Source organism: Crinia signifera, unplaced genomic scaffold (genome assembly GCF_055691185.1).
Source record: "Crinia signifera unplaced genomic scaffold, ASM5569118v1 HAP2_SCAFFOLD_249, whole genome shotgun sequence".
Taxonomy (NCBI): domain Eukaryota; kingdom Metazoa; phylum Chordata; class Amphibia; order Anura; family Myobatrachidae; genus Crinia; species Crinia signifera.
Genome location: NW_028142142.1, coordinates 98,386 through 125,286, shown reverse-complemented (window position 1 = coordinate 125,286; position 26,901 = coordinate 98,386). Strand labels below are relative to the sequence as shown.

The following is a 26,901-nucleotide window of genomic DNA, read 5'->3' as shown; positions in this document are numbered from 1 at the left end:
GCCTGCGACTGCAAGCCTGAGTAAGTGGAGACTTACTTAGGCTTTAGTCGTAGAGCAGGGGTGTCAAACATAAGGCCCGCGGGCCAAATCCGGCACGCCAGACCTCTTCATGTGGCCCGCGCAGCCGCCGCCATCCTTCAACTTTTATTCCTGATTTTTTTTGTTTTAAACAAGAAAGACGCCTCTTCAGCGCATGCGCAGCAGCCTACAAGCCAGAGAACGTCTGCCCTCTAGCGCAGTGCCGCCGGTCGTCAACCCCTCCTCTGCTCCCACCTGCTGTATAGGAGCCAGAGAGAGGAAAGAGCAGGTCCGTCGTGGTGAATGGTGCTGCTGCTGCTGTGCGCTCCAGGTCACTTACTGCTGAGTGTGCACTGCACAGTGACCGGGAGCACGCTGCCCCCCACTCCTGGATAGATAGTGTGAGGAGCGCTACTCACAGGAGGGAGGGGGAAATGCGCCTGTGTGAGAGCGCAGCTGTGTCCTTGGTGGTGGAGCAGCTCAGACTGGAGTGGACGCATCAGAGCGGGTAAGTGTCAAACTCTCTGCCTATGTGTGTGTGTGTGTGCACTGGCACATTGCAGCCCATCATTAATTGCTGTGTCCCATGATAATAAGCAGGACATATGCCCTAAGACTGAGTGCTGCCCCCCTGTGCAGGCAGGAGGGAAATACTACTGCTGAGTTACAGTGGTATTATTTGGGACATACTTGTATGAAGGACACTATTATGATAATAAAGAGTGGACACATAGTCCTACAGATACAACCGGCCCTTTGAGGGTGACCAAACTGCTGATGCGGCCTCCGATGAATTTGAGTTTGACACCCCTGTCGTAGAGGGTGAACGTGACCGATGGTCGCAGTGTCCTTGTAAACTGCCATTGCATCGCAGTTTGATATGATCACAAATGCCGGCAGGGGGTGGTATGCACCTCCTCCTGCATTTGCATTGCTTGAGGATCCCACGTGATAAGCTGCTGTGAGCAGCTTATCATATGTGACCCAAGCTGAATTTATATAAAATATAAAATCAAAGGCGAGGAATTGGCTGGCAACTTGGGGCGGATGGAGGCCAGAACTGATTTTATATTTTATATAAATATACATTTACGCTGCAAGGTGAAGTTCCTTCGCCTTGCAAGCCAGCCTGCGACTGCAAGACTGAGTAAGGGGAGAATTACTTAAGCTGTAGCCATAGAGGGACACTGCAACCGATGGTCACAATGTCCCTCTAAACTGCCATTGCATCGCAGTTTGATTTGATCACATATGCCGGCAAGGGGTGGTATGCACCTCCTCCTGCATTTGCATTGCTTGAGGATCCCACATGATAAGCTGCTTATCATTTGCGACCCAAGAATAGAATAGAATCAACTTTATTGGCCATGTGTGCTTGCGCACACTAGGAATTTTTGGGGGATTTACAGTGCAGCATAAATCATGGCTAATGGGGGGAGGCATTACATACATTACATTGAGACATTATATGCGGGGACCACATTTTTAAAGGGCAAAATTCGCCCTGCCCCTCTAGCAGTGCCCCACTTAAACAGCCTCACGGGGAAGCCCAGCGCCGCCGCAGACGGCGATACCCGGCGCTTACCCGGCAGCGAAGCGACTTCGGAGGGGCCAGGCCCGCCCCTTTGATGACGGCGGCGGCTGGGCCCGCACCCTTTGATGACATTTTTTTTTAAATATTTATTTTTTACACTGACACTTGCACGGATCTGAATGATCCATGTAGGCTTCTGCTGATACGAATTAGTATTTAATGGCTGATAAATACAAATTCGTATTGAAAAAATACGTATGCATACGACATCAGTAAAATATGAGAAAAAAAAAAGAAAACCTCCCCTCTGGTAATATCCACCCACTATTATTGCTTAGCACAAATCTCTGCGTGTATATGTGCTCCCCATGGGAGATCGACACCAGCAAAGTTGCTTAGCAAAATTGCTTAGAAAAATTGCTTAGCACAGATCTCTACGTGTGTATGCCCCTTTACTCAGGCTGCAGTCGCAAAGGGTCACAGCCACCGATGGTCCCGATGTTCTTCTAAACTGCAATCACAGTTTGATACGATGGCAAATGGAGGCAGGGGGTAGAATGCACCTCCTCCTGCATTTGCATTACTTAAGGATTGCACATGATAAACTATTGCAAGCAACTTATCATATGCAATCCAAACTGAGAGCCTGATTCAGACCTGTTCTCTATGCTGGGAAATAAATGGTGACTGCAGCGCTTAAGTGGGGAGGCGTCCTGTAAAAAGCAACCCTGAGTGCGGCGAAACGCATCCCAAGGATTGGTCTGTCCATCAAGTACTGGAGACCGAGAGACCGGAACATCAACTCTCTAAAGCCTCTTAAAATCTGAGCACTTTAGCCAGGTTGACAAAGCCGGCCTGAGCGCTGGAAACGCGTTTCCAAAGGATTCCCGCGTCATCTGTGACACCAACCTGCTGCACATCTGTGATACCAACTTGCTGCATGTCTGCACTTTAAACGTACTGACAGCCTGCCTAAATCATCGCTCCCCAGCAATGGCTATGACTGCCAGCTGCATGCGGCTGTCACCACGTGAGAGTGTACAGGACACTGACCTAGGAAGAACGTAGATCAGCTTGTGCTAACGGTACGGTCGTAGCAGTCCGGGACCATGGACCATCGGCTTCTCCACACAGTAAGTTACTCCTGGTACCTCAACACACAGGACACATGTCACATGCTCTAACTTTCTATCTATAACGTGCAATACATCGCGCGCATCAAGTGCAGTCCAAAAATTAAGCCGGCCTGCGACTGCAAGCCTGAGTAAGAGGAGACTTACTTAGGCTTTAGTCGTAGAGGGTGAACGTGACCGATGGTCGCAGTGTCCTTGTAAACTGCCATTGCATCGCAGTTTGATATGATCACAAATGCCGGCAGGGGGTGGTATGCACCTCCTCCTGCATTTGCATTGCTTGAGGATCCCACGTGATAAGCTGATGTGAGCAGCTTATCATATGTGACCCAAGCTGAATTTATATAAAATATAAAATCAAAGGCGATGAATTGGCTGGCAACTTGGGGCGGATGGAGGCCAGAACTGATTTTATATTTTATATAAATATACATTTACGCTGCAAGGTGAAGTTCCTTCGCCTTGCAAGCCAGCCTGCGACTGCAAGACTGAGTAAGGGGAGACTTACTTAAGCTGTAGCCATAGAGGGACACTGCAACCGATGGTCACAATGTCCCTCTAAACTGCCATTGCATCGCAGTTTGATATGATCACAAATGCCGGCAAGGGGTGGTATGCACCTCCTCCTGCATTTGCATTGCTTGAGGATCCCACATGATAAGCTGCTTATCATTTGCGACCCAAGAATAGAATAGAATAGAATCAACTTTATTGGCCATGTGTGCTTGCGCACACTAGGAATTTTTTGGGGATTTACAGTGCAGCATCAAGCATGGATAAGGGGGGGGGGGAGGCATTACATACATTACATTGAGACATTACATGCGGGGACCACATTTTTAAAGAGCAAAATTCGCCCTGCCCCTCTAGCAGCGCCCCACTTAAACAGCCTCACGGGGAATCCCAGCGCCGCCGCAGACGGCGATACCCGGCGCTTACCCGGCAGCGAAGCGACTTCGGAGGGGCCAGGCCCGCCCCCTTTGATGACGGCGGCTGGGCCCGCACCCTTTGATGACATTTTTTTTTTTATATTTATTTTTTAAACTGACACTTGCACGGATCTGAATGATCCATGTAGGCTTCTGCTGATACGAATTAGTATTTAATGGCTGATAAATACAAATTCGTATTGAAAAAATACTTATGCATACGACATCAGTAAAATATGAGAAAAAAAAAAAGAAAACCTCCCCTCTGGTAATATCCACCCACTATTATTGCTTAGCACAAATCTCTGCGTGTATATGTGCTCCCCATGGGAGATCGACACCAGCAAAGTTGCTTAGCAAAATTGCTTAGAAAAATTGCTTAGCACAGATCTCTACGTGTGTATGCCCCTTTACTCAGGCTGCAGTCGCAAAGGGTCACAGCCACCGATGGTACCGATGTTCTTCTAAACTGCAATCACAGTTTGATACAATGGCAAATGGAGGCAGGGGGTGGAATGCACCTCCTCCTGCATTTGCATTGCTTAAGGATTGCACATGATAAACTATTGCAAGCAGCTTATCATATGCAATCCAAACTGAGAGCCTGATTCAGACCTGTTCTCTATGCTGGGAAAAAAATGGTGTCTGCAGTGCTTAAGTGGGGAGGCGTCCTGTAAAAAGCAACCCTGAGTGCGGCGAAACGCATCCCAAGGATTGGTCTGTACATCAAGTACTGGAGACCGAGAGACCGGAACATCAACTCTCTAAAGCCTCTTAAAATCTGAGCACTTTAGCCAGGTTGACAAAGCCGGCCTGAGCGCTGGAAAACGCGTTTCCAAAGGATTCCTGCCTCATCTGTGACACCAACCTGCTGCACATCTGTGATACCAACTTGCTGCATGTCTGCACTTTAAACGTACTGACAGCCTGCCTAAATCATCGCTCCCCAGCAATGCTATGACTGCCAGCTGCATGCGTCTGTCACCACGTGAGAGTGTATAGGACACTGACCTAGGAAGAACGTAGATCAGCTTGTGCTAACGGTACGGTCGTAGCAGTCCGGGACCATGGACCATCGGCTTCTCCACACAGTAAGGTACTCCTGGTACCTCAACACACAGGACACATGTCACATGCTCTAACTTTCTATCTATAACGTGCAATACATCGCACGTATCAAGTGTAGTCCAAAAATTAAGCCGGCCTGCGACTGCAAGCCTGAGTAAGAGGAGACTTACTTAGGCTGTAGTTGTAGAGGGTGAACGTGACCGATGGTCGCAGTGTCCTTGTAAACTGCCATTGCATCGCAGTTTGATATGATCACAAATGCCGGCAGGGGGTGGTATGCACCTCCTCCTGCATTTGCATTGCTTGAGGATCCCACGTGATAAGCTGCTGTGAGCAGCTTATCATATGTGACCCAAGCTGAATTTATATAAAATATAAAATCAAAGGCGAGGAATTGGCTGGCAACTTGGGGCGGATGGAGGCCAGAACTGATTTTATATTTTATATAAATATACATTTACGCTGCAAGGTGAAGTTCCTTCGCCTTGCAAGCCAGCCTGCGACTGCAAGACTGAGTAAGGGGAGAATTACTTAAGCTGTAGCCATAGAGGGACACTGCAACCGATGGTCACAATGTCCCTCTAAACTGCCATTGCATCGCAGTTTGATTTGATCACATATGCCGGCAAGGGGTGGTATGCACCTCCTCCTGCATTTGCATTGCTTGAGGATCCCACATGATAAGCTGCTTATCATTTGCGACCCAAGAATAGAATAGAATCAACTTTATTGGCCATGTGTGCTTGCACACACTAGGAATTTTTGGGGGATTCACAGTGCAGCATAAATCATGGCTAATGGGGGGAGGCATTACATACATTACATTGAGACATTATATGCGGGGACCACATTTTTAAAGGGCAAAATTCGCCCTGCCCCTCTAGCAGTGCCCCACTTAAACAGCCTCACGGGGAAGCCCAGCGCCGCCACAGACGGCGATACCCGGCGCTTACCCGGCAGCGAAGCGACTTCGGAGGGGCCAGGCCCGCCCCTTTGATGACGGCGGCGGCTGGGCCCGCACCCTTTGATGACATTTTTTTTTTAATATTTATTTTTTACACTGACACTTGCACGGATCTGAATGATCCATGTAGGCTTCTGCTGATACGAATTAGTATTTAATGGCTGATAAATACAAATTCGTATTGAAAAAATACGTATGCATACGACATCAGTAAAATATGAGAAAAAAAAAAGAAAACCTCCCCTCTGGTAATATCCACCCACTATTATTGCTTAGCACAAATCTCTGCGTGTATATGTGCTCCCCATGGGAGATCGACACCAGCAAAGTTGCTTAGCAAAATTGCTTAGAAAAATTGCTTAGCACAGATCTCTACGTGTGTATGCCCCTTTACTCAGGCTGCAGTCGCAAAGGGTCACAGCCACCGATGGTCCCGATGTTCTTCTAAACTGCAATCACAGTTTGATACGATGGCAAATGGAGGCAGGGGGTAGAATGCACCTCCTCCTGCATTTGCATTACTTAAGGATTGCACATGATAAACTATTGCAAGCAACTTATCATATGCAATCCAAACTGAGAGCCTGATTCAGACCTGTTCTCTATGCTGGGAAATAAATGGTGACTGCAGCGCTTAAGTGGGGAGGCGTCCTGTAAAAAGCAACCCTGAGTGCGGCGAAACGCATCCCAAGGATTGGTCTGTCCATCAAGTACTGGAGACTGAGAGACCGGAACATCAACTCTCTAAAGCCTCTTAAAATCTGAGCACTTTAGCCAGGTTGACAAAGCCGGCCTGAGCGCTGGAAACGCGTTTCCAAAGGATTCCCGCCTCATCTGTGACACCAACCTGCTGCACATCTGTGATACCAACTTGCTGCATGTCTGCACTTTAAACGTACTGACAGCCTGCCTAAATCATCGCTCCCCAGCAATGGCTATGACTGCCAGCTGCATGCGGCTGTCACCACGTGAGAGTGTACAGGACACTGACCTAGGAAGAACGTAGATCAGCTTGTGCTAACGGTACGGTCGTAGCAGTCCGGGACCATGGACCATCGGCTTCTCCACACAGTAAGGTACTCCTGGTACCTCAACACACAGGACACATGTCACATGCTCTAACTTTCTATCTATAACGTGCAATACATCGCGCGTATCAAGTGTAGTCCAAAAATTAAGCCGGCCTGCGACTGCAAGCCTGAGTAAGAGGAGACTTACTTAGGCTTTAGTCGTAGAGGGTGAACGTGACCGATGGTCGCAGTGTCCTTGTAAACTGCCATTGCATCGGTTTGATATGATCACAAATGCCGGCAGGGGGTGGTATGCACCTCCTCCTGCATTTGCATTGCTTGAGGATCCCACATGATAAGCTGATGTGAGCAGCTTATCATATGTGACCCAAGCTGAATTTATATAAAATATAAAATCAAAGGCGATGAATTGGCTGGCAACTTGGGGCGGATGGAGGCCAGAACTGATTTTATATTTTATATAAATATACATTTACGCTGCAAGGTGAAGTTCCTTCGCCTTGCAAGCCAGCCTGCGACTGCAAGACTGAGTAAGGGGAGACTTACTTAAGCTGTAGCCATAGAGGGACACTGCAACCGATGGTCACAATGTCCCTCTAAACTGCCATTGCATCGCAGTTTGATATGATCACAAATGCCGGCAAGGGGTGGTATGCACCTCCTCCTGCATTTGCATTGCTTGAGGATCCCACATGATAAGCTGCTTATCATTTGCGACCCAAGAATAGAATAGAATAGAATCAACTTTATTGGCCATGTGTGCTTGCGTACACTAGGAATTTTTTGGGGATTTACAGTGCAGCATCAAGCATGGATAAGGGGGGGGGGGAGGCATTACATACATTACATTGAGACATTACATGCGGGGACCACATTTTTAAAGAGCAAAATTCGCCCTGCCCCTCTAGCAGCGCCCCACTTAAACAGCCTCACGGGGAATCCCAGCGCCGCCGCAGACGGCGATACCCGGCGCTTACCCGGCAGCGAAGCGACTTCGGAGGGGCCAGGCCCGCCCCCTTTGATGACGGCGGCTGGGCCCGCACCCTTTGATGACATTTTTTTTTTTAATATTTATTTTTTAAACTGACACTTGCACGGATCTGAATGATCCATGTAGGCTTCTGCTGATACGAATTAGTATTTAATGGCTGATAAATACAAATTCGTATTGAAAAAAATACGTATGCATACGACATCAGTAAAATATGAGAAAAAAAAAAGAAAACAAAACCTCCCCTCTGGTAATATCCACCCACTATTATTGCTTAGCACAAATCTCTGCGTGTATATGTGCTCCCCATGGGAGATCGACACCAGCAAAGTTGCTTAGCAAAATTGCTTAGAAAAATTGCTTAGCACAGATCTCTACGTGTGTATGCCCCTTTACTCAGGCTGCAGTCGCAAAGGGTCACAGCCACCGATGGTGCCGATGTTCTTCTAAACTGCAATCACAGTTTGATACGATGGCAAATGGAGGCAGGGGGTGGAATGCACCTCCTCCTGCATTTGCATTGCTTAAGGATTGCACATGATAAACTATTGCAAGCAGCTTATCATATGCAATCCAAACTGAGAGCCTGATTCAGACCTGTTCTCTATGCTGGGAAAAAAATGGTGTCTGCAGTGCTTAAGTGGGGAGGCGTCCTGTAAAAAGCAACCCTGAGTGCGGCGAAACGCATCCCAAGGATTGGTCTGTCCATCAAGTACTGGAGACCGAGAGACCGGAACATCAACTCTCTAAAGCCTCTTAAAATCTGAGCACTTTAGCCAGGTTGACAAAGGATTCCAAAGGATTCCCGCCTCATCTGTGACACCAACCTGCTGCACATCTGTGATACCAACTTGCTGCATGTCTGCACTTTAAACGTACTGACAGCCTGCCTAAATCATCGCTCCCCAGCAATGGCTATGACTGCCAGCTGCATGCGGCTGTCACCACGTGAGAGTGTACAGGACACTGACCTAGGAAGAACGTAGATCAGCTTGTGCTAACGGTACGGTCGTAGCAGTCCGGGACCATGGACCATCGGCTTCTCCACACAGTAAGGTACTCCTGGTACCTCAACACACAGGACACATGTCACATGCTCTAACTTTCTATCTATAACGTGCAATACATCGCGCGCATCAAGTGCAGTCCAAAAATTAAGCCGGCCTGCGACTGCAAGCCTGAGTAAGAGGAGACTTACTTAGGCTGTAGTCATAGAGGGTGAACATGACCGATGGTCGCAGTGTCCTTGTAAACTGCCATTGCATCGCAGTTTCATATGATCACAAATGTCGGCAGGGGGTGGTATGCACCTCCTCCTGCATTTGCATTGCTTGTGGATCCCACGTGATAAGCTGCTGTGAGCAGCTTATCATATGTAACCCAAGCTGAATTTATATAAAATATAAAATCAAGGGCGAGGAATTGGCTGGCAACTTGGGGCGGATGGAGGCCAGAACTGATTTTATATTTTGTATAAATATACATTTACGCTGCAAGGTGAAGTTCCTTCGCCTTGCAAACCAGCCTGCGACTGCAAGACTGAGTAAGGGGAGACTTACTTAAGCTGTAGCCATAGAGGGACACTGCAACCGATGGTCACAATGTCCCTCTAAACTGCCATTGCATCGCAGTTTGCTTTGATCACAAATGCCGGCAAGGGGTGGTATGCACCTCCTCCTGCATTTGCATTGCTTGAGGATCCCACATGATAAGCTGCTTATCATTTGCGACCCAAGAATAGAATAGAATAGAATAGAATAGAATTAACTTTATTGGCCATGTGTGCTTGCGCACACTAGGAATTTTTTGGGGATTTACAGTGCAGCATCAAGCATGGATAAGGGGGGGGGGGCATTACATACATTACATTGAGACATTACATGCGGGGACCACATGTCCGACGAGCAGCACAGCGCATAGGCAGCCATCAGTGGCGCCACTGGTCTCTGCAGCAGCCAGGTAGGTAACGATATAAGTAGTGTTCCCGCTAGGCTGCTTTAGCTCTAGCAGCGCCCCGCTAAAACAGCCTCACGGGGAAGCAAAGTGCCGCCGTAGATGGCGATGCCCAGCGCTTCCTCAGCAGCACACCGACTTCGGAGGGGCCGGGCCCGCCCCCTTTGGTGACGGCGGTGGCCGGGCCCGCCCCCCTTGATGACGGCAGCGGACCGGGCATGCCCCTCTTGTGACATTGGCGGCCCGGTCCGCCCCCGGCGCCCTGCCCTCTCTAACTGCTAGAGTGAACACTAATAAGCAGGGACAGTACAGTTTTCACACAGGGAACACATACCTGCCGAGCTGCACAGCACCTAGGCAGCCATCAGCGGCACCACTGGTCGTTGCAGCAGCCAGGTATGTAACAATATAAGCCGGGACAGTACAGTATCACACAGGGAACACATACCCGCCGAGCTGCACAGCGCCTAGGCAGCCATATGAGGCGCCACTGGTCGCTGCGGACTCCTGCATCTGCTGATGGACAGCAGCTTGGGCCTGATCTTTTCCCTGTCCTGGCCGGAAGCCGCCTCCAGGTGCCGATGGGGGCCACCATCGCCTCGGAGGTCATCATGCCGGGAACCGTGCCTGTGGCCGGGTCCTGAGCCTATGGTGCCGTACCCGGGGGCTGAGCTGTGCGCCGCTGGCTGCGGCCTGGTCCAGTGTGGCGTCATCCAGTGCCGCATCTCCGTGGATCTCCTGCCGTTGCAGTGCGCCCGCCCCGGCCGGGGTGGGGGGGAGTAGTCACCGTGCCGCCATCCGTCCTCCCCCTCCGCCGTCATGGTACCCTTTCTCCGCCCCGTACCGGAAGCTCAGCTAAATTTATATAAAATATAACATCAAAGGTGAGTGATTGGCTGGCAACTTGGGGCGGATGGAGGCCAGAACTGATGTTATATTTTATATAAATATACACTTACGCTGCAAGGTGAAGTTTTCTTCACCTCGCAAGCCAGCCTGCGACTGCAAGACTGAGTAAGATGAGACTTACTTAAGCTGTAGTCGTATAGGAACACCCCGACCAATGGTCGCAATGACCCGCTACACTGCCATTGCATCGCAGTTTGATATGATCACAAATGCCAGCAAGGGGTGGTAAGCACATCCTCCTGCATTTGCATTGCTTGAGGATCCCACATGATCAGCTGCTGTGAACAACTTATCATATGTGACCCAAGCTGAATTTATATAAAATATAACATCAAAGGCTGGCAACTTGGGGCGGATGGAGGCCAGAACTGATGTTATATTCTCTATAAATATACATTTACACTGCATGGTGAAGTTATCTCCCCATGTGACTCTAATATCTTCGGCCACTTAAAAAACAAACACTTAAAGGTGAACGGTTCACCTGTGACAAGGAGGTGCAGGAGACCGTGGAAACCTGGATTCATCAGCAACCAAGGAGTTTCTACACTGAATCCATCCACTCCCTTGTTACGCGCTGGATCATTGCATCAATGTCAATTATGTGTAGTTGTAATGTTACACATGAACTGTAATTAAATATTCTTTGATTAAAATATTGTTTACATACAACCGTAGTCTCCCTTTTCATTTGGGCACACCTTATATATGGTCTGTAGACCCCATTTTCTATGCAGATGTCATTTGTTCAGTATGTAAATGGTAGTGTCTACAAAACTCCTATGGACAAATCTCTACTTACATTCCAGCAAATGTGATTGTAAAACTCATTATGGCCCTTATTCTGGTTGCCACGCAGGGAACGGTGGTGGCACTGTGCATACGCAACCAGGACAGCGGGCGGGGGTGGCCCCATTAGCATATGGGAGTGTTTCATGGACGTTCCTATAAGAACTCAGGGCGTTCTCATGCTAATGAGGCCATGATGCGGGGGGTGGGCAGCTGCTGATATCACCGGATGTCAGCTGCCCCCCCATTTCCTTCCCAGTGTGCCCACATATGTAAGTGCCTTGAAAGTCACTTTTATTTGCATGCACGCACCACATCCTTCAATGGTCGGCAACCATCAAAAGATGTGGCCGTTCCCCCCTGGCCTGTGAATGGATGTTACTTTGTGGATGTTACTGCAACAGCCAACCATTCACAAGGCGGGCTTTGGTGTAATCACAACGCTGCAAATTTACAACCTTGCGAATCAACCAGAATAATCCCCTATATGTAAATTACAAGACAGGAAGTGATCACATACTCACCTGCTATTAAATGGTGCCCTCCGGGATACCAGGTGTAGGGGGTGCGGGAATTCCAGCAGATGTAACGGGGTGCACTATTGGAAGTCAGAACATCGCCTCTAAATTCCGGAGTCCCCTGTGCATTCCGGGAGTGCGGACCAGCATGGATTGGAGTCTATGAAAAGGGGGGAATCACTGATATCATTTCTCTGACTGAGCCCTGAAATGTCTTTTTCGCAATTATCATACATTAAATGCTGTTAAATCTATGTATTACATGACATGCAAATAATAGTAAAGCGTGGAGCAGATACTGTAAAAAACAATATATGTAATTCAACGTAGTGGAACGATCACATTGTAAATAAGCTGGAAACTGATTATAGCCACCGGCCAATGTAACAGGTGAAGAATAGTCAGTGCGACGAGCTGACGCCTGGGAACCGTGTAATGTATATTGAGCTCTGTAAGTACCCACCTGAAGTAGCCCAAGTAGCCCAACCCTGAGAGGGAGAGTGATCAGATAGTATACAGGGCATTCCGGGGGAAATACAGAAACCAGGGTCTCCTTATAGAACAGATGCTAAACCAACTAAAATACTGATTTATTAGAAGATGATTATAATACAGTTCCTCCATCCGGTGCGTTGTCGGCCGCTGGAGGCGGCATTTCAGCTCACACCGGCCGGGGAGGGACGGGCTGAAATAAGTGACCAGTGGCTGTGCGTGGCTAAACCTAATCCTAATGAGCACAAACAGCGTGATAAAATACATCAATAGAGTATCACCCCATCTCCTTGGGGCTAATTCAGACCTGATCACGTGGCTGCGAATTTGCATATCAGCCGATTCTTCATAAACTGCACATGCGCACGGCCCCTAGTACCCATTCCAAGTCCTTCTATTCCATTCCAGACTCTTCACCCACTCTACTATTGTAGCAGCATCCTCCTCTCCCCCCCATGTCAGCCTGCCCACCTACACCCCTGCTCTAGCAGCATCCTCCTCTCCCCCCATGTCAGCCTGCCCACCTACACCCCTTCTCTAGCAGCATCCTCCTCTCCCCCCATGTCAGCCTGCCCACCTACACCCCTGCTCCAGCAGCATCCTCCTATCCCCCCATGTCAGCCTGCCCACCTACACCCCTGCTCTAGTAGCATCCTCCTCTCCCCCCCCATGTCAGCCTGCCCACCTACAACCCTGCTCTAGCAGAATCCTCCTCTCCTCCCCTGTGGCAGCCTGCCCACCTACACCCCTGCTCTAGCAGCATCCTCCTCTCCCCCAATGTCAGCCTGCCCACTGACACCCCTGCTCTAGCAGCATCCTCCTCTCCCCCCATGTCAGCCTGCCCACCTACACCCCTGCTCTAGCAGCATCCTCCTCTCCCCCCATGTCAGCCTGCCCACCTACACCCCTGCTCTAGCAGCATCCTCCTCTCCCCCAATGTCAGCGTGCCCATCTACACCCCTGCTCTAGCAGCAGCCTCCTCTCCCCCCATGTCAGCCTGCCCACCTACACCGCTGCTCTAGCAGCATCATCCTCTCCCCCCATGTCAGCCTGCCCACCTACACCGCTGCTCTAGCAGCATCCTCCTCTCCCCCCATGTCAGCCTGCCCACCTACACCCCTGCTCTAGCAGCATCCTCCTCTCCCCCCATGTCAGCCTGCCCACCTACACCCCTGCTCTAGCAGCATCCTCCTCTTCCCCCATGTCAGCCTGCCCACCTACACCCCTGCTCTAGCAGCATCCTCCTCTCCCCCCATGTCAGCCTGCCCACCTACACCCCTGCTCTAGCAGCATCCTCCTCTCCCCCCATGTCAGCCTGCCCACCTACACCCCTGCTCTAGCAGCATCCTCCTCTCCCCCCATGTCAGCCTGCCCACCTACACCCCTGCTCTAGCAGCATCCTCCTCTCCCCCCATGTCAGCCTGCCCACCTACACCGCTGCTCTAGCAGCATCCTCCTCTCCCCCCCATGTCAGCCTGCCCACCTACACCCCTGCTCTAGCAGCATCCTCCTCTCCCAATGTCAGCCTGCCCACCTACACCCCTGCTCTAGCAGCATCCTCCTCTCCCCCCATGTCAGCCTGCCCACCTACACCCCTGCTCTAGCAGCATCCTCCTCTCCCCCCATGTCAGCCTGCCCACCTACACCCCTGCTCTAGCAGCATCCTCCTCTCCCCCCATGTCAGCCTGCCCACCTACACCCCTGCTCTAGCAGCATCCTCCTCTCCCCCCATGTCAGCCTGCCCACCTACACCCCTGCTCTAGCAGCATCCTCCTCTCCCCCGATGTCAGCCTGCCCACCTACACCCCTGCTCTAGCAGCATCCTCCTCTCCCCCCATGTCACCCTGCCCACCTACACCTCTGCTCTAGCAGCATCCTCCTCTCCCCCCATGTCACCCTGCCCACCTACACCTCTGCTCTAGCAGCATCCTCCTCTCCCCCATGTCAGCCTGCCCACCTACACCCCTGCTCTAGCAGCAGCCTCCTCTCCCCCCATGTCAGCCTGCCCACCTACACCCCTGCTCTAGCAGCATCCTCCTCTCCCCCCATGTCAGCCTGCCCACCTACATCCCTGCTCTAGCAGCATCCTCCTCTCCCCCATGTCAGCCTGCCCACCTACACCCCTGCTCTAGCAGCATCCTCCTCTCCCCCCATGTCAGCCTGCCCACCTACACCCCTGCTCTAGCAGCATCCTCCTCTCCCCCCATGTCAGCCTGCCCACCTACACCCCTGCTCTAGCAGCATCCTCCTCTCCCCCCATGTCAGCCTGCCCACCTACACCCCTGCTCTAGCAGCATCCTCCTCTCCCCCCATGTCAGCCTGCCCACCTACACCCCTGCTCTAGCAGCATCCTCCTCTCCCCCCATGTCAGCCTGCCCACCTACACCCCTGCTCTAGCAGCATCCTCCTCTCCTCCCATGTCAGCCTGCCCACCTACACCCCTGCTCTAGCAGCATCCTCCTCTCCCCCCATGTCAGCCTGCCCACCTACACCCCTGCTCTAGCAGCATCCTCCTCTCCCCCCATGTCAGCCTGCCCACCTACACCCCTGCTCTAGCAGCATCCTCCTCTCCCCCCATGTCAGCCTGCCCACCTACACCCCTGCTCTAGCAGCATCCTCCTCTCCCCCCATGTCAGCCTGCCCACCTACACCCCTGCTCTAGCAGCATCCTCCTCTCCCTCCATGTCAGCCTGCCCACCTACACCCCTGCTCTAGCAGCAGCCTCCTCTCCCCCCATGTCAGCCTGCCCACCTACACCCCTGCTCTAGCAGCATCCTCCTCTCCCCCCATGTCAGCCTGCCCACCTACACCGCTGCTCTAGCAGCATCCTCCTCTCCCCCCATGTCAGCCTGCCCACCTACACCCCTGCTCTAGCAGCATCCTCCTCTCCCCCATGTCAGCCTGCCCACCTACACCCCTGCTCTAGCAGCATCCTCCTCTCCCCCCATGTCAGCCTGCCCACCTACACCCCTGCTCTAGCAGCATCATCCTCTCCCCCCATGTCAGCCTGCCCACCTACACCCCTGCTCTAGCAGCATCCTCCTCTCCCCCCATGTCAGCCTGCCCACCTACACCCCTGCTCTAGCAGCATCCTCCTCTCCTCCATGTCAGCCTGCCCACCTACACCCCTGCTCTAGCAGCATCCTCCTCTCCCCCATGTCAGCCTGCCCACCTACACCCCTGCTCTAGCAGCATCCTCCTCTCCCCCCATGTCAGCCTGCCCACCTACACCCCTGCTCTAGCAGCATCCTCCTCTCCCCCCATGTCAGCCTGCCCACCTACACCCCTGCTCCAGCAGCATCCTCCTCTCCCCCCATGTCAGCCTGCCCACCTACACCCCTGCTCTAGCAGCATCCTCCTCTCCCCCCATGTCAGCCTGCCCACCTACACCCCTGCTCTAGCAGCATCCTCCTCTCCCCCCATGTCAGCCTGCCCATCTACACCCCTGCTCTAGCAGCATCATCCTCTCCCGCCATGTCAGCCTGCCCACCTACACCCCTGCTCTAGCAGCATCCTCCTCTCCCCCATGTCAGCCTGCCCACCGACACCCCTGCTCTAGCAGCATCCTCCTCTCCCCCCATGTCAGCCTGCCCACCGACACCCCTGCTCTAGCAGCATCCTCCTCTCCCCCCATGTCAGCCTGCCCACCTACACCCCTGCTCTAGCAGCATCCTCCTCTCCCCCCATGTCAGCCTGCCCACCTACACCCCTGCTCTAGCAGCATCCTCCTCTCCCCCCATGTCAGCCTGCCCACCTACACCCCTGCTCTAGCAGCATCCTCCTCTCCCCCCATGTCAGCCTGCCCACCTACACCCCTGCTCTAGCAGCATCCTCCTCTCCCCCCATGTCAGCCTGCCCACCTACACCCCTGCTCCAGCAGCATCCTCCTCTCCCCCCATGTCAGCCTGCCCACCTACACCCCTGCTCTAGCAGCATCCTCCTCTCCCCCATGTCAGCCTGCCCACCTACACCCCTGCTCTAGCAGCATCCTCCTCTCCCCCCATGTCAGCCTGCCCACCTACACCCCTGCTCTAGCAGCATCATCCTCTCCCCCCATGTCAGCCTGCCCACCTACACCCCTGCTCTAGCAGCATCCTCCTCTCCCCCCATGTCAGCCTGCCCACCTACACCCCTGCTCTAGCAGCATCCTCCTCTCCTCCATGTCAGCCTGCCCACCTACACCCCTGCTCTAGCAGCATCCTCCTCTCCCCCATGTCAGCCTGCCCACCTACACCCCTGCTCTAGCAGCATCCTCCTCTCCCCCCATGTCAGCCTGCCCACCTACACCCCTGCTCTAGCAGCATCCTCCTCTCCCCCCATGTCAGCCTGCCCACCTACACCCCTGCTCTAGCAGCATCCTCCTCTCCCCCCATGTCAGCCTGCCCACCTACACCCCTGCTCTAGCAGCATCCTCCTCTCCCCCCATGTCAGCCTGCCCACCTACACCCCTGCTCTAGCAGCATCCTCCTCTCCCCCCATGTCAGCCTGCCCATCTACACCCCTGCTCTAGCAGCATCATCCTCTCCCGCCATGTCAGCCTGCCCACCTACACCCCTGCTCTAGCAGCATCCTCCTCTCCCCCATGTCAGCCTGCCCACCGACACCCCTGCTCTAGCAGCATCCTCCTCTCCCCCCATGTCAGCCTGCCCACCGACACCCCTGCTCTAGCAGCATCCTCCTCTCCCCCCATGTCAGCCTGCCCACCTACACCCCTGCTCTAGCAGCATCCTCCTCTCCCCCCATGTCAGCCTGCCCACCTACACCCCTGCTCTAGCAGCATCCTCCTCTCCCCCCATGTCAGCCTGCCCACCTACACCCCTGCTCTAGCAGCATCCTCCTCTCCCCCCATGTCAGCCTGCCCACCTACACCCACCTACACCTACGCCCTAGGAGGCAGGGCGGGAGGAGGTGGGGCAGCGATGAGAGAAGAGGACAGCGGGCAGGAGGAGGCAGGTGCATCCAGCAGCTGGGCACTGTGCGGCAGGCACTGCCGCTGACCGGGGACGGTCAGGAACTGATATATGTTACTGTATATGTATGGTGAGGTTTCGAGGAAGTGACGGGGCAGCGGCCAGCAGCGGGGCAATGTGCGGCACTAAAGCATGGGGGCGGGAGAGTGTATATCTATGGTTTTACTTTTTTTTTAGTGGGCTATGAGGTGTTACCTGCAGGCGTCGTAATGGGCGTTACCTAGATCACGTGGGTACGACCCTAATGAATCTTTTTAAAATAACTATGCACTATTCTCAGTGTAATTGTCTGGTAGTTTATATTGCAGCAATTCACACTAAGGGCCTGATTCAGCAAGGCTCGGTAAGCAGGGGTCAACTGCTGCTTGGCGAGCTCATAACAACCATCCGAACACTCCGTCAGTACCATGCGAGTGAGTGTACTCACACACAGCCCCTCGCACACAGCTGGGTTAAGGCTCTGGAGGGCCCAGGGGACTTTTGACAGGGGGGCCCTGAGGTCTAACATTAAAATCATATTACAAATTTGTGTGTGTGTGTATGCATGTGTGTGTGTATGCATGTTTGTGTGTGTATGCATGTGTGTGAATGCATGTATGTATATATGTATATATATGTGTGTGTGTGTGTGTGCGTGTGTGTGTGTATGCATGTGTGTGAGTGTGTGTGTGTATACATGTGTGTGTGTGTATGCATGTGTGTGTGTGTGTACACATACATATCTTTTATTGACATATTAGAGCCTGTGTGACCCAGAAATGTTGCAAATATGCTGTTTAATAAATGCAATGTAATATAATGGTTTAATACTGCAGTGCCATGCTTGGTCTGAATTCATTCCTGTCCCTCAGCAGGGGGATGTAATGGGATGCCGGCAGTCAGAATATCAATGCAGACCTCCCAATCAGTGGTGTAACTACAGAGGGTGCAGGGGATGCAACTGCTGTGGGGCACGGGGGCAATCCCCTACACCCTATTTTAAGTTGATTTTTTTTTTTAATGGGAGCAGGAAACACAGCGGCTGCAGGAGCCTATATGAGGACTAATTCTGTCACTATGGTGGGTGGGAGCAGCAGGAAGCCCAGTGGCTGCCGGCTCTCAAGAGACCAGTGGCACCGTGGCGGCATGTCACCTTACCCCCTCTCATCTGGCTGCCGGCACCTGAGGAGACATGTGAGTCACTGTGGCAGCAGGGGAAGGAGAAGACCCAGCGGCTGCAGGAGCACCGGAGGAGAAAAGTTACTGCAGCTGTGGGAGGAGGAGGAGGCCTGCGGCTGCCAGCGCTGTGAATGTAAGACCCTCCATTGCTAGTGAAATCAAGACATGCATCCTCTCCTCTTCCCCCATCACCCTCTGTAACCTCACCTCGTCACATCACCTCACCAACTCTATCCCTGCCACACCCCTCACAATCTCTCCCCTCACCCCCGTCACCTCACCCCTGACCTGCATCCTCTCTTCCCCTCATCATCCCATGTCACCTGACCACCTCTCGCCCCGTCACCTCACCCCTGACCTGCATCCTCTCCTCCCCCTCATCATCCCATGTCAGCTGACCACCTCTTGCCCCGTCACCTCACCCCTGAGCTGCATCCTCTCCTCCCCCTCATCATCCCATATCACCTGACCACCTCTCGCCCCGTCACCTCACCCCTGACCTGCATCCTCTCCTCCCCCTCATCATCCCTAGTCACCTCACTAGCTCTCGCCCGCCCATCACCTCACCCCCTCTCTATCTCACTCCTGCTGCTCTCTGTCTCCCCCTCTCCACCTTCTCTTTTTAGCACCTGACCCACCCCCCATAGAAGCATTGTAGTGACAAAGGTGGAGGTTGGAGGCCATTTCAAGATTTTGCTATGGGGCCCTGAAAGTTCTAGTTACCCCCTGATCCCAATCATAAGTATGTGGGGCAGGCTAGAGTCAGGCTGGAAGAAAATTAGGTTTTGGCAATAGTGGCGGAGTTGGGGTTAGGCTGTGGGCAGGAGGGTTCGGCCACTAGAAAGAAGGGGGGTTAGGGTTAGGCTGTGGGGCACGAAGGTTAGGCACTAGCAAGGAGGGATAGGATGATGGCATCTGTATTCTGACTGCCGGCATCTACACCACCAGTCATCTGCATGTATTTCATAAATAATATAAGAGTATACATACATATATATGTATATACATAGCCTATAGGGCATACACAGACACATACCATACATAGACACAGGGCATATATGTACATAAACCATACATATACACAGGGCATATATGCACATATACCATACATACACACAGGACATACACACACATACCATGCATACACATGTGACATAAACACACACTATGTTTATAAAAACACACAAGCTATAGACATTATTAAAGCAAATAAGCCCCACAAGCAATCACACCCACACTGCTGCTACCAAGACATCACAGTGCTCACTGGGCCAGCATACAGTGATGTATTAATGGTTCTTACACTCCTCACCCCACTGCCTATGCCCCTTCTGCTGGCACCAACAACAAAGCACACATACCTGGGGAGTCAGCCTCACCAGGACAGAAGCAGCTCTATCTCACAGCCCTGTGAGGTGTAGAGAGAGGAGCTGCCTGAAAGCCGAGGAACTGTGCGCTGCAGCGCCACCTATCTGAAACTCTACAACATTACACCCAAAACTGTCTCCATGTATTCCCCACAGCTCAGCTGTATATATAAAAAAAATTTTTTTAGCTGGTTTGAACGGGGACCCTTTCAGAGAGGGGGGACTGGGGATACATTCCCCCTCCCCCCCAATCCGGCCCGCCAAAGTCGTTCGGTGTCAGGGATTGGAAATGCGCAAACCCCGACCATCAGGGCTGGTTCCGAATTCAAGGCCTGATTCAGTATCGCTCGCTAAGCAGTGGTCAATTGCTACTTAGTGAGCGGCATAACACGCGCCCCCTGCCACCGAATCCTATCGGTAACATGCGAGGGGATGTACGCGAACATATCCCCTCACATGCGGCCATCAAATGATTTCTCTCCTCTTATAAACTGAGTTTCTTTTCCGTCTGAGTTGGCCAAAGAGGGGGTGGGCGCTGACATCATGTGGGGTCAGCCGCCGGCCCACCTGCGTTCTCAGGGAACGGCCAGCATTTTCATGGGGACGCTTATAAAACGCTGAACGTTCCCGTGCTCCGGCCTTTGCCCGCCTCCTCCCCTACCCGTGCAAGCACCTCACCTTTGACAGGTGTCGAAAGCGTTCGCACAGCGTCCCTGCACTTGCGTATAATTGGCCATAAGCATGCAGAGCAGCACCATCAGTACACTGGGGACGATCACTCCTGAATCACCCCCTCGGATCGATACGTGCGATCCTGAATCAGCCTCCAACTGCGCTGTTTTAGGACTTAATGACAATAAACTTCCTGTCATCCGGCAGTCTAGTAATCTCTGAGGTGTATGAAGGGAGTCTAGTTACAGTCCACTTCACATTATGCACCACACGTTAATGCCCATTACTTATTAAACCACATGCCATTATGCCCATTACATGTCATTATGTCACACACCGTAATGCCTATTACATATTATGTCACATAAGTGCCGCTTACCTACATGCTAGTTGCCAGGAGCTGCGTGCTCTATGCCAGGAGTTTTGTGATTGTTGGCACAGGGGGTTTCATGCTTGTTGCCATGAGAGGATTACATGCTTGCTGCCATGGGGGGTTCCATGCTCATTGCCATGGGGTGATTACACATTCATTGCCCAGGGGATGGAAAAGGGTTTACATCCTTGTTGCCCAAGGCGGGGGAGATTACATGCTTGTTGCTCAGGGGGCTCCCTCCAACCATGTCGGCTCATGCCCCTCCTGGGCCCCTGACCCCAGGCTGATTGGCTCCGGAGCTGCACTATATTTGAAATGGCTGAGAGCCGCTGGAGGGGTGAGGAAAGCCTTCGGCGCTGCGCTCCACTCTTCTAGTCTCTCAGTGGCAGCGGCAGAGGTGCTGGAAGGGTGGGGGAACCTGTGGTGCTGCTCAGCTCTCTCCTTCACCTCTCATCTGCGGCACCCGCCAGAGGGGTGGGAGAAGCGCAGTAGGGAATGCAAGGTGATACGGTGTATCAGCAACATATTTCGTACTCCCTTCTTTGCACCACCGCACCTACTCCAGCCAGTCGATGCACTCTTGTCAGCAGCGGTTGCGATCGTCTTTTAGGTAGCCATCCTGACATGCCAGGACATTGCAGGATGCTGCTGTACTACCTTTGTGAGTCCAGGGCTGCAGCCATTTATATCACTGCAGCTCGTGCCAACAGGTTTGATCGGGTTAAAGAACATACAGCCTCATGGCTACAAATGGTTCCCCTGTCACATCTCTCCTGCTCCTAGAACACACAGTGTAAAAGTGTACAAGGAAGACAATATTGTGTATTGTGATTTTGTCATGTTCCTTCCCCCTTTATATTTCTTCCTTCTGTATCCCTCTCCTTTTGCAAAAAAAAAAATAAAAACTCAATAAAATTACTGATGTTAAACAAACTATAACCAGAAATGTAAACAACAAAGTGATTGGCCGATAGTTTGGGGGTATAACAGTTGCAGGGTAATTACTTTTTTGTTGTTCAGCAATGTCAGTATTGCTTTGGTCTTGTATCAGGTTGTCCTAAAAGGTTATCCTTCTAAGCTGCCCAGACCCCACTGAAGAAACGCATCCCCATGACAATACAGAATGTCCCCACCCCATAAGTCACAGTTAGGATGGTGCTTGCTGAGGAATCTGTAATTCATTTGCTGTGTGCCACCCAGAGCATTTATAGATGAGGAAACAAAGCTTAATTGTTGGTTCATGGGACCACAAACCCTTATCTCACATTGGGCCAGATGTATCAAGCTTCAAAAAGTGATAAAGTGGGGAGTGATAAAGAGCCATCCAATCACCTCCAACCTGTCATTTTTCTAACCCAGCCTGTAACATGGCAGGTAGGATCTGATTGGCTGGCTGTTTATCTCTCTCTGTTTTATCACCTTTGAAGATTGATACATCTGGCTCATTGTATCTGAGTCTCTTTGATGTTTTCTGCAAATCCAGATGTGCTTTGATGCAGTCTCTCTAATAATGGCTTCTTTCTAGCCACCCTCCCATACAGGCCAGTTGTGTGCAGAGCTTTTCATATTGCTGACTGGTGCATCCTCACTCCCACCTGAGGCACTGAGCTCTGTAGGTCCTCCTATAATAATAGCCGGCTACCCTGTGGGTCTCTAACTAGTCTCCTGGCTCTACCACTGACTTGTGATGGGCGGCTTGGTCTAGGCAGCACCTGGGCAGCAGGTCATACAGTAGCTTACATTTCACCACTGATCCTACAGTGGGACATCAGAGCACTTGGCCTTTATTATTGGCTATTATCTTGTAGCCTTTCCTGCCTTGGGCATGTCTATAACTTTATCTGTTAGGTGAATAAAATGCTCCTTGGTCTCCAGTCTCACAGCTTTCCTTCACATTCTCCACCTGACCAATGTGATTTCAATGAAAGGGAGTTTGTCCATACATATTATTAAATGAATATTGTATTATATCAGATAACAATCTCCTGTTTATATTGGAACAGGGTTATTTATACTCAAAGGTCATACATATGATAAACTCATTATTGTATAAGTCTATCAAAAATCTACGCAATAAGAATAATAGTAACCTACAATCAACAGCAACAACATCAGCAGCAACTGGTTCAGGTAAGCAGAGCAAACCCAAGCCTACAAGGCTTATTCTGGCAGGGTGATGGCTTGGCGCAGTAAGGGGTCCCAGCAACATTCTGTGGCTTCTGATTTATATTCTGTTCCCCAGTGGCACCAGGTTGTCTTTATAGGTGCCGGATGACTGAGCGGCAGTCAGGATTCCGACAGTAATTACATCAACGTCGGAATCCCGACTGCTAAAACCCTGACAGACGGGCAGCGGCTATTCTCCCTTGTGGGGGTCAGCTGACCGCCCGCTAACTCCCGAGCATCCGCGCATATGTAAGTGTGAGTCACTTTTACATGCGTGCACCTTCGCCATCATTCGATGGTCGACAACCATCGAATGATGTGAGTGGATTACAGTAGGCTACGTATGGATGTTACTGTGTAACATCCATTTGCAGGCCCTGCGAGGGAATAGCCCTTGCGAATGGGTGGTGGCCGGGCCACCATTCGCAAGACCGGGTTTGGTGGACTCGATCAACCAGAATAACCCCTTTATCTGTAGTGTTATGTGGTGTGCGTCTACAGTGCCTCCAAAATCAATGTTTCTGCAGTCACAAAACACAAAACACCAGTCACAGTACAAATAATTATTTATATTTTGGGGATTTATATGCAGACAAGATATATATTTTTTTTTACTTCAGACCCAAAGAACAGGGTAAGAGGAAGGGGATAACAGTGCAAGGAGAGTAACAAGGGAAATATAAATACAAATTGGGAAATTTGATAAAAACAAATATTAAAAATGCTTTGAGCTCATAGGTCCAGCTAAAATGGCAGTTTAACCCTTCCAATACTATAGGCCTGGACCTCCAGTCATGGAAGGGTTAAAATGATACAATGCGATAGTGTCTTATTAACTGTAAGAAAACCATACTTACAGGATTGTAACATTAAGAGCAGAAATGACGTCAGAAAGACCGATCGGGGGTCTGGTATCTGGGTCCTTAATAATAAAGTCACCACTTCCTCTGTTTGCACAGTGCTGGCGCGCCGCGTGCCCAGTTTAGGGAGCGCAGATTCACCATCTGGCACTAATCACTGCCCCCCTTCTTTTTGAGGCACAAGCCATGTTAAGATTAAGTGCACTTTTGTGGTGAGAATTAAATACAAAACAAACAAGAACCAAAAAAAAAAGGATTCACATAAAATACAATAGAGCACAAAGATATCTCAGTAACGTAAAACGGCTTGTGCAGCCTCTGGCTTAGTGGCAGCAGCTAACAGGTCAGACTGCTGAGCTACACAGCTTGCGGAGATGGTTAACAACAATCGGAGATGGGGTCTTCCTGGTAACTTCAATCAAGGATTGAGAGGGTCACAGATAAAGGGAAGGTTTGTAATAGAATCATACATAACATTTAACATACAGAAAATCAATCACATTTTTCTTGCGTGGGGATAGTTCCCTGTGTTTCCAGTGTGATGGTTTACTGATTTCCAGTTGTGTCCAGTTGATTCCAGTGCTGCTTGGTTTGGTCCAGTGTTGCACATCCAGTGAGGGGTTTGGGTCACCCCGCGACTGCCCGCAGTCTGGGGGGCATGGAGGGGGAGGGGCACGGGCACGTTTTCTGTGCCCAACGGGAAAAAAAAAAGGAAAAATTTGTTTTTTTTTTCCCAGCAGTTCAACGAGCGCGTCATTCTCAGAGTCGGTAAAAACTGAAATAATAGTCTGTAACTTGTGAAGGATCCAGAGAAGTGTCATAGCATCCTGCTGCTCCCTGAGAGACAGAAAGAGGGACAGTTAGAGAAGACTCCTGCGTATGAGGCATGAACACTGCACAAGTATCAGACAATAGAGGGGGATGTCAGGTGCTAGAAGGCGCATTTATTGCCTAATGACCTTACACTAATACTGGCAATGTAGTATAATCGGTGTCTGGATTCTGGGAAGACAGGCGCAGTGTAACCCAAGCCGATGGCTGCGTATTGGTTGTAAATGCACTAAGGACACTGGTGAGTAGATCGGAACAGCTTACCGGAGGTGACACCTGCAGGTGAAAGGTGAAATCCTGGAAGGGAAACAACTGGAGAGACCATAAGTGGTACGATGATGGGATCGGCTGGGTACACGCTCCAGAGACCTGGGGGAGAGAAAAAGTTTCCATCAACTCCCATTACATTTACTACCAGGAGTACATACATATAATACTACATTTTATTAGCAGCTTATAGTCTCTGATCATGCTATTGCAAATGCCTGTAGCAGCCAGGGTCTATGGTACCATAGCAGGAATCTGGCGGCTTTAGGACCCTTGCCATATGCTGTCTAGCTAGCCCTAGGGTGCTCAGCACAGGCCGGAGACTTACAATGGTCTATGACACAGGTCTTCAACCTGTGGCCCTCCAGATGTTGTGGAACTACATGTCCCAGCATGCCCTGACAGTTTTGGCATGCTCTTATAGGAAAAAAATGTGGCAATGCATGTTGGAACATGTAGTTTCACAACATCTGGGGGGCCATTGAAGATCCATGGTCTATGATATATTTGGGAGAACCATTTCACCTTGTGTGGAGCAGAGCATAGAAACTTAAGTGACAGCTCTGTTGAACAGCCTAAAACTTACCTTCATCTGCACTTTAGCATACTCTGAGTTGCTTGCAGCTTTACGGAACTGTGAACATTGGGTCAGGGCTAAAAAAAGGGCAAAAGCGCTTATTTAGAGTTTAAGATTTGTAAGTTTGTTTGCATATTATTGCGCAATAATATAGATATTTAAGCACTTAGGTGTTACAGCAAAAGGTTGAATAGAGAGTTATTAAATGGTACAGATATTTGAATGTGTTCAATTTAAAGTGATTAATTACGAGTACAATAAGAATGTTCATTGGTTGTAACATAATACAGTAGAATTGTAGAATACATTTGTTTACTGTAAGAAAACATCTAATCAGTCGTTCTTCTCTGCGGGCGTCCTCGGAGATTTGCATAGTCTCCGAGGTGCTCGTAGCGGGGTGGGCATACAGTAGGCGGGCAGGGGGCCTTCGCAGGGTTTCCTGGGCGTACTCACAAAAATATTGGATGCACCCAGGAAATGCTGGGCATCAGCAAGTGAACGGGGGTGGCTACTTGCCTTCCGGGGGCCGGCAGCAGACGTCACGAATGTCAGCTGCCCACAATGTTCACGGAGCAGGGTGCCACTAAATAAAGTCACCAGGGAGTGAGCGCTTCAGAAATCGACCATCGAATGATTTTGGGAAAATATGCGAATAGCGGGGTGTGGGCATTTGGGCGGTGCTACAAAGCTCACAAAGAAGCAAAATAACACTGCTTTGCCAGCCAACCAGAATAAGGGCCATACTGCTTATTAATGGGTGCAAGAATAGTGTAGCCCTGGCAGAAACAATGGTTAAGCATAGAGAACCCCAAGTAGGCATCGGCCTGGCTGCGTTCCCATGGGAATGCCCAGCATTTCATAGAGACGCCCATGCCACTTTCATGGAGGAGAAACATCCTCCGGTGCGTGACAGCACTTGATGCTCTGATGAAGTGAACTATTAGGGGGAGCAGGCAAGAAACCGAATGGACATTCCAAACTACATAATCTACATATGCGATGGTCAGTGGGATGTACCGCCAATGCTTTGTACATCCCGTCCAGAGAGAGAGAGAGTTGGGGCAGAGAGAGAGAGACTGGACACACTTGTCGGCATAAGCAGGCAGCAGACGGAACACATGAATTCCCCCCCTGACTCTGCAACACCCCAATTGCTGGCTCAATAATCCTGGCTGGTACACACTTTTGCAGAAGAAAATCAACAAAATAAAAATGTATTGTTTGTGGGGGAAACAATTGTTGTCACTGATTTTCATTTTGTCTTTGACTGATCTTCCTTACCCATTGCATTGGCAGGTCTCAGTATCATATCCGCCACAGACGGCTCCTAT

The 26,901-nt window shown here is 50.8% G+C and overlaps 1 long non-coding RNA gene across 1 annotated transcript in view; it reads right to left on the bottom strand.

The window, feature by feature from the left end:
- LOC146054529 (uncharacterized) overlaps nt 1-26,901 on the bottom strand; it is a 128,358-nt gene that overhangs the window by 28,562 nt on the left and 72,895 nt on the right. The window contains exon 2 of the long non-coding RNA XR_014468221.1: nt 11,844-11,997. This is a non-coding gene — a long non-coding RNA (uncharacterized LOC146054529). The remainder of the gene's footprint in view (nt 1-11,843; nt 11,998-26,901) is intronic.